The 7823-nt window shown below is 39.0% G+C and overlaps 1 long non-coding RNA gene across 1 annotated transcript; it reads left to right on the top strand.

The window, feature by feature from the left end:
• The first annotated feature begins 4682 nt into the window (after window positions 1-4682).
• On the top strand, window positions 4683-7440 carry LOC106924600 (uncharacterized). Its single transcript, XR_001419665.2, has 3 exons — window positions 4683-4836; window positions 5085-5278; window positions 5682-7440. It is a non-coding gene; the product is annotated as an uncharacterized LOC106924600 (long non-coding RNA).
• The last annotated feature ends 383 nt before the right edge of the window (window positions 7441-7823 follow it).

Raw genomic sequence — 7823 nt, 5'->3', positions numbered from 1 at the left:
AACTTAAAATTAACTCCCGTTTTTTGACAGAACGTTTTGGTGCTAGATTGAGGTATTTATTTATTTATTTTTTGCTGTATCAAAATTGGTTTATTTCACAAAACCACAATGGAAAAACTTTTTTCACATCACATGAGTCACATGACCAACAATCAAAAGTTGCCACTGGTGCAAACCACAAAGAAGAAGACAACAGGAAGTAGCAGGATCATGCTTCTTAATGGCTTATTGCGTGAACAAACTTATTCACGAGTGATTTTAATTGCGTTTCATAGTTAACGGAAGCACCACAATTGCAAGATTTTGTTTTTTCAGCATTAGCATGGAATTGACAAAGTTTTGTGCACATTTGTAATAAAAACGTGGCTAGTGACAAGATTAAATGCAAACCAGATGACTTGATTCACAAAGTAACTTTATTAACCTATTCAACGTTTTCGTTGCTAGCAGACAGTCGAAAGGCTAGAGTGTTATCCTGTCACAAAAATGTTTAAAAGGTTAAAAAAGATGTGAAACAATTTTCCTCTAATGGTAAGTTGTTTCTCCACCGTATGCACATTTAGCAGCACATACATAAGCACAATTGACATTGCTCAGACACTCCTTCTGGCTCTGATTGGTTGTTTCTGAACAAGATGTGTATTTCTGTAGATGGCAGCAGAACCACAGGAAGGAAGCAGAAGTTGATTTTTTTTCACAGATTATGTCTCTCATATTGTGAAGCCCTAGGCGTAAATTCAACCTATAGGTCTTTTCACCTTAACCGGCATCACTTATCACCACGCCTTCGCCCCAGCCAACCAGGACGCACCACTGCTCCACCTCGATCCAATCACCTGGCAAGAGCTCCTTTAAAAGGCGAAGCAACCACAGATCCACCTGCTTTAGTTGCGGTTCAGGTACCATGAACTTCCCCTTCTCAAACCGCTAGCTCATTCAACACACTTCTTCAACCTTTACGTCTAAAATCTCCTTTTGTTTGCCTCCCTTATCCATGTCATCCTTTTCCCACGTTAAATAGACTCGCTCTCCAAAAGCCCTGTAACAGATTTAACGGAGCTCAAAAGACAGATTTTCAGAAAGAAACAGAGTGTAAAGTGACGGGCAGACTGCCAGAAGTCCACAACCTAAAACTACACAACAAAATCCTGTTCAAACATAGCAACATTTTCAATGGACTCACCATTACCTCCCTGTTTTTATATTATTATTTTTTTAAATCTTTCTTAAACTAGCTTTGACCTATGGAAGCTCCGAGTCTGGCAATCGCAGCACGCCCTCAGCAGCATCCTGCGGCATAAAACATTAATCCATCTTTCCCCGTCTGAGTGCCCTGTAGTTGGTGTTCTGTCCTGCTGTAAGTCGACTCAAACGCAGACTCGGCGAACATCTGTCATGGCGTTCCACAGCTGCTGCTAAGCAGGTCGGCGACCTCTCAGCTGACTATTCTTGCTCAGAGGTGAAAAAAGGAGAAAGAGACAGAAAAGAGGGGAGAAACCAGACGTACGGATGGACGACGCGAGAACAAAAGATTGTGAAATGGGTGAGGACGGTAAAGGTGGGAGTAAATAATTTCCACCAGAGAGAAATGGTGCAAAGTTGCAGTTTACTATGGACATTTTTAAACATCATGACACAGCTTTTCAAATATGGTAGCAAGTTTTCATTTCAGTTCTAAAACAGTAGGTAATGTAATCAGCTGGAATTGCAGCATTTGTTTCTTTGATTTTTTCAACATTTTTTATGTCACAACAACAAACTTGTATTTTAATCAGAATCTCATGTAGTAAACCATAGAGAGCTATGTACAATAGTAAAGTGAGAGGATATTTCTCTTCACAGGTCCAGGGGTGCTAAGGGAGACTCAGAAATGTGGACAAATATATATATATGTTAATTATAAATTTTAAATTACATTTTTTAAAGAAAATCCAATCTGATTTCCAATTACAATTATACAACACAAGTTAAAATAACTTGTTGAAATGTTAGTCCCCATGCTCATCTTTCTGATTGGCTGCCTTTCGAATTTATGAAGCTTCTTAAGCTAGCTAGCAAGTATAGCAAGTGCAAAATGAACAAGTTTCTTGCAAGAAAAAAAAAAAATCATATGAACCATTGAGATGATAAGGTAATATATTATAGACATCAGATTAATAAAATCATAATGTTAATATTATGCCTACTTTTTAAAATACATTTTATATTTCCAGTGGTATGTATTTGCTAATATTTAACAAGCTTATTCAACAAATAAGCCATTTCCCCTAGGGGATCAATAAAGTAAATTGTATTCTACTCCATATATTACGTGATAGTCCAATTTTCTATCACAGAACTCATGGCCAATTAAACTCAGAAGATATGTGGCAGTATTTATGCTAAACGAATGTAATAATTATTAAAAAGTGAATAAAAGTAAGCAGAAATAAAAAAAACAAAACACTCTAAAAGTCTTGCAACCCAAAAGTTGTGGGTTTGAGTCCAGCTTTCTTCTGTCACATGTCGATGTGCTCATGGGCAAGGCACTTGACCTCATACGTTAATTCCCAATCTGGGAATCGGCGTATAAATATGTTTGTGCTTGTGAGTGCAGCTGGATGAATGTGGCAGTCGTGTAAAGTGCTTTGAGTGGCCAGTACGACCAGAAAACAGCTACATAAACTCAGTCCATTTACCATTTCAGTCGTGGGCCACAAGTCTGGCTTTTATGCTAGAGTGGCAAGAAAAAAGCCATAAAAAGTTCTGTTTACATCTCTTCACAAGCCGTGCATGGGCCACTGCAAACGTGTGGAAGACGCTACTCTGAGTACATGAGGCATGTACAACATTAACGATGGAAAAGGTCTTAAGATGATTTGTAATGATCTCATTTTGTTGCATCACAGAAACCTCAGATTTTAAGGGTTGTAGTTTTAGCAATGCAGAGAAAGTGAATGCAGTTAGTCCCTGTTTGCCATTCTTCCCAATACTGAGCAGCTAAAGTCGGAGCAAGACGGATGTTTAAGATATTTTATAGCTGGCGAAAATGTCCTGACCCCTCTCATTAATATCCACCTCATTCGAACAGTCGTGCTACATATGCCACTGCCAAACGTTAGCGATTTGGTAAAACCAGATGTCATTGTATAAAACTTCAGTGTAGTCCAAGCCTCCGACAAGCGATTGTTTCTCACTAGCAAAGGCTCCAGACCCTCTGTACGAAGCAAACATAGAACAAGACGATGGTTTTCACCAGACTACTGGAAAATGAAAGAGCGCACCATTTCAGACTTTGTTGGAGTAGAGGCGGCATGTAACGCAAAACTCTCACTACTAGATCTCACTACTGGAACTTGTCTTCTTCAATTTTGAAAAATTTTTAATATATTGAAGAAACTGACCTTTTCTTGAATCACAGTAGCGCATAATCCAATGAAAGTTTACAGGCTGTACCTTTTTCTGTAATTGTCTCCATTTGTTTGTCTAGATGGGGAAACCCCATTGAAAATGTGAAAAATATTAAGGTTAAATAATTACACATAATTACTTAGCTTTACATTTCACCAATTAAAGGTGAGATTCAGGATAACTGACATGACAAGTAATAGTAAATCTTAATACATTGACCAAAAAACCTTTACCAGTTTACTTTTTGACTTTCGCCTCAAGTCGCCGTGGTACTTTTTCACCAACTTTATAATTAGATTTCATTTTGTATTTTTGGATGAAACCACTTTATTGCCCAGGAAACCTCCAGAGATGCCTAAAGCCCGACAGTGGACATGAAAAGTAATTTAGTTCCTGGAGTTGTATAAGCTGCTCCTTAAGGAGGACTGAGGCAGGTTTCATTGAAAGTCATTCAGGCCGCTGAGTGAAATCCTCCCACATTCAGCTGAAGTCATTTTTCTGGACCGCGCTGTGAAATAGAATAAAATTAAGCATATTGACTAACTGTGAAGAGAGAGGTACTGCCATTGTTGAAGAAGTGGATGACTGTGGCTGGGCCAATATCAGGTTTTTAATGAAAAAATGAAGAAAAAAAAGTCTGCTATGGAGCTTAGGTTGTGATATATTGAAGAAAGAAAGCTTCATCGTAAAACAAAACATTCTTTTTAATAAAAGACTTCAAGTGAACATAGCTTCTCACCAACCTGTTGTTTGTACTCATCTAAACAAGCAGTGTGAACTTTTGAATAAAAAAATATGCTTGATAAGTTAATTTATTTAATTTGAGGAACTGTTTAAATCAAGTAATTTTATTTTTATATTAGTAGTTTCGAGTTTTAAAAAAATTGCCTTGGGGTTTATCTGCATACAAAGAAAATAAACGTGGCTCTGTCTAAAATATTTATTTCAGACTAATGACGCTAAATTATAAAGTCTATTACTGGAGTTAGTAATTGTTCACGTCAAGAAATATATTAAAAGCAAAAATAATTGCTGTAACTTGGGTTAAAAGCACAATAAAATCTATTCATTAATTAGTTAATAGTTATTCATAAATAATTTAAAATAATTATTTAAGCCATCAAACGTTTTGTCATTTATTTTGTGTAAAAGTACTGTTTATTTGCCGCACGTTTGTTTGAAACGTACATCTAAAAAAATTTTTTTTTCACTATCTACGCTGTTGTGCAGTCAAGCTTTTATTTCATTTGTTGATGTAAACAGATTGTCCAATCATATGTGTGAGGGCGGGACCTAAGTGAGGCAGGTGAAAGGTCAGCCTGCGGGGTTCGACTGCTAGTTTGCTGTGCTAGAAGGAGGCTGAAGGAGCTAAGCTAAAGAGAAACAGTGACAATATACGTGCGGATGCAGAGTCGACTTTATTGTTTTGGACTGTTTAACCTCCGGGTGAGTGAGTACTTGCTGTAAATGGTTCAGGGCGTAAATATATGACGCTAATCACGTCATATATTTATGACGTGATTAGCGTCATAAATATATGACGCTAATCATATATTAGCGTCATATAGCGTCAAATGCAGACTATTTGCAAATGCAAATAGTCTGCATTTGCCCGCAGACTATTGGTAACTGTATGAGAGTATATTATCCTTAGCCAGATATAAGAAACTAAACAAGAGACTTTTATCGCACAGTGAACGGAGAGGAATTATCTGGACTCTCTGACATTGACGTTGGTCGGGTTTTGCCAGAGTTCTCCATGTTGCCCGGCGCAGTGAAGCACCTTTCAACTCAGATGTCCAGTGGTACCCGCTTGGTCACGGACAAGGCCTCATCCATCCCTCACACCTAAGCTAACTCAAAGGCCTCTGTGAGTAAACTATAGCAGGTGCGTTTATTTCAAAACGGATTAGTATTTGTTTCTCCTGTTTACCAGCAATTGTTTATTAGTGAGATGCTAACATTACCACAGTACTGTCACATAAGGTTTTGATGTGTGAAATAATTACAATATCTTCAAATTTGTTAAGTTTACTGAAGTTACACTCATTAAAATGACACATTTTTGTTTTAGTTTAACAAATTTAAACTTATGTTTTTTCAGTAAGGAGAACAAATTGGGTTGTACAGTAGGAGTTCATTACAGCTGACTCCAAATTACCAAGCTTGTTGAGTTCTTTAAACTTGAGTTGTACAGCTTGCACTAACATTTAAAATTTTTGAAAACTTTCCGGGTTTTCTTTTTTTTTTTTTTTTGAGGCAATGAGTTTGAATACATTTTTTTTTTTTAGAACCAAGTCCACTTATTGCGTCTTACAACGTACAGAACTGGGGATTGAAGAGAGGAGGCAGGACTATAAAAAGTGGTAGAGGAGATATGTCAAAAATCCAGTTTCAGACTTTGGAAAGCCGCTCCCTGTCAGCTGTTTAATGTGCTCATAGGAGGATAAAACGCTGCCTTCACTTCTCCTGCCAGCAGCTCAGGCATAACGGAGAAGCAGAGACGGAAAGGAATAGCTGAAAAAGACCGGAGAAAAGACGGACAGCAGTGGGAGGGGGTCTGGAAGCGGTACGCATGGCTGGAGCAAAGCAGCAAGCACTCGTCCAAGCAAACTAGCGGGAGCTATCGATCCTTTTCTCCTTTTTCTTTTTTTTTTTTTTTGAGTGTTTTCAACCTGTTGTCTCCCGTCGCTCTGTAAGGCCGGTGTTTTGAGAGCCCACCTGAGACGAAGGGCAGCTCATGAGTTTCGTCCCTTTTTATTTCCATTTCTTTCTTCCACCCACATCCCTCTTTCCCTCACAGTTTCCTTTCTTCTTTTCTTTTTTCTTTGGCCAAAGATTTGCTTTTGTTCCCTTCGTAGCTTCCTGGTGAGCTGCTGTTTGTCCCCGTCAAGTGGGACAGAACGGATGGCCGCTGGTTGTCTGCCTTGTCTCACTCTGAGTGCACTCGGAGAGGATTTGTTGAAGATTTTGTGACCTTTTCAGGTCCCCTTCCGTGTATCTGGCCCTGTTCTGCGGCTCGCTGATACGCTTGTTACGGCCACCTCTGCAGTTAGATTAAATCTTCCTCCGCTTTGTTCCGTTACACTCTCACCGACTGGGTCACACAAAGAAGCCTTCGTGGAAGAGGAAGCATTGGGGCTGGAGCAAACGGAGCAAACAGACCTAACAGTCCACACGGCGGGTCGCTTCATGGTGCCAGATGGCAATTTTTCTACATTTACCTTCAATGAAAAGTAGATAATAAATTTAACATTTTGTAAGCAAATTTGCTTAATGGAAACCTCCCAATTACAAGATTTCAAGAGTTTGGGTGCTAGGATGAGGTGTTTTCTTTTTTTTTTTTTTTTTTTGCAAAACTTCTGTGGGTACACATTTTTTTTTTGTATCACACAAGTCACGTGATCAACAACCGGATGTTGCCACTTGCACAGACCGCGAAGAAGACAACAGGAAGTAGTTGAAAGATCATGGTGTTGCATGTTTTATAATGACTTGTAGGGCAGTGGCTTAAATATGTCAGCAGAAACCACCAAGGTGTCATAATTGTTCTTTGGATTACAGCAGTTGGTGTAGTTTGTCCTTTAATGAACACCGTACTTTGGCTTCTGCTACCATGAGCTGGCAGGATTTCGATTGGTGTTACACTAATCGCTGGCTCCTCACTATAGCCAGTTATTTTGATGTTGGTTCATCTCACTAAGACCGTCTTATAAATATCAGCTGTAAGTTTTGCTGGCACTCCCCGGGTTATGTGAATGACTTAATAGCCTCAGTAATAATTTCTTATGTTTAATCAATGAGTATTTAATTTTGTATTGTTCTTTTTAATATATGCTGTATTTGGAAAACCGCTTTAATGTGAGTTATGTTAACACACAGTGATTTCTTATAGTTCAGAAGGTGAAGCCGCTATCAAGCGTGCCGAATAAATGTAACCGTCTCAGCCATGACCTCAAACACTGTGTGTCTGACTCCTGCCTCAGCCTTCACTCTGACAACAACCCTTCAAACACAACGCATAGCTTTCAGAAATAGTGAGGTCATCTCACACGGACAGGGCTACAGATTTATAACGTGAACAAATTTATTCACATGGGATTTTAATTGCCTGTGATGGACTGGCGACCTGTGGAGGGTGACCCCGCCTCTCACCCATTGACAGCTGGATATAGGCACCAGCACCCCTCCTGACCCCAATGGGATAAGGATGTAAGAAAATGGATGGATGGATTTTAATTGCGTTTCTTATTGAATGGAAATCCTGCAATTGTGGAATTGTTATTTGTAATGGAAATGCAGCTCCTCTAGCTCCTTTTCCTTTTCCTAAAGGATTGTCACACAGAGAGCAGAGTTTGTGATTCAGTCAATTATGACAAATCGTAAAGCAGCCCCAGACAACCGGCCGGCGGACATCTCCAGCTGCCTTTGGG

The sequence above is a fragment of the Poecilia mexicana genome, unplaced genomic scaffold (assembly GCF_051168715.1).
Source record: "Poecilia mexicana isolate PSO_F unplaced genomic scaffold, ASM5116871v1 scaffold_11, whole genome shotgun sequence".
In the NCBI taxonomy this organism is placed as follows: Eukaryota; Metazoa; Chordata; class Actinopteri; order Cyprinodontiformes; family Poeciliidae; genus Poecilia; species Poecilia mexicana.
Note: the sequence above shows the minus strand (reverse complement) of the source record. Positions and strands in the feature narration are given on the sequence as shown.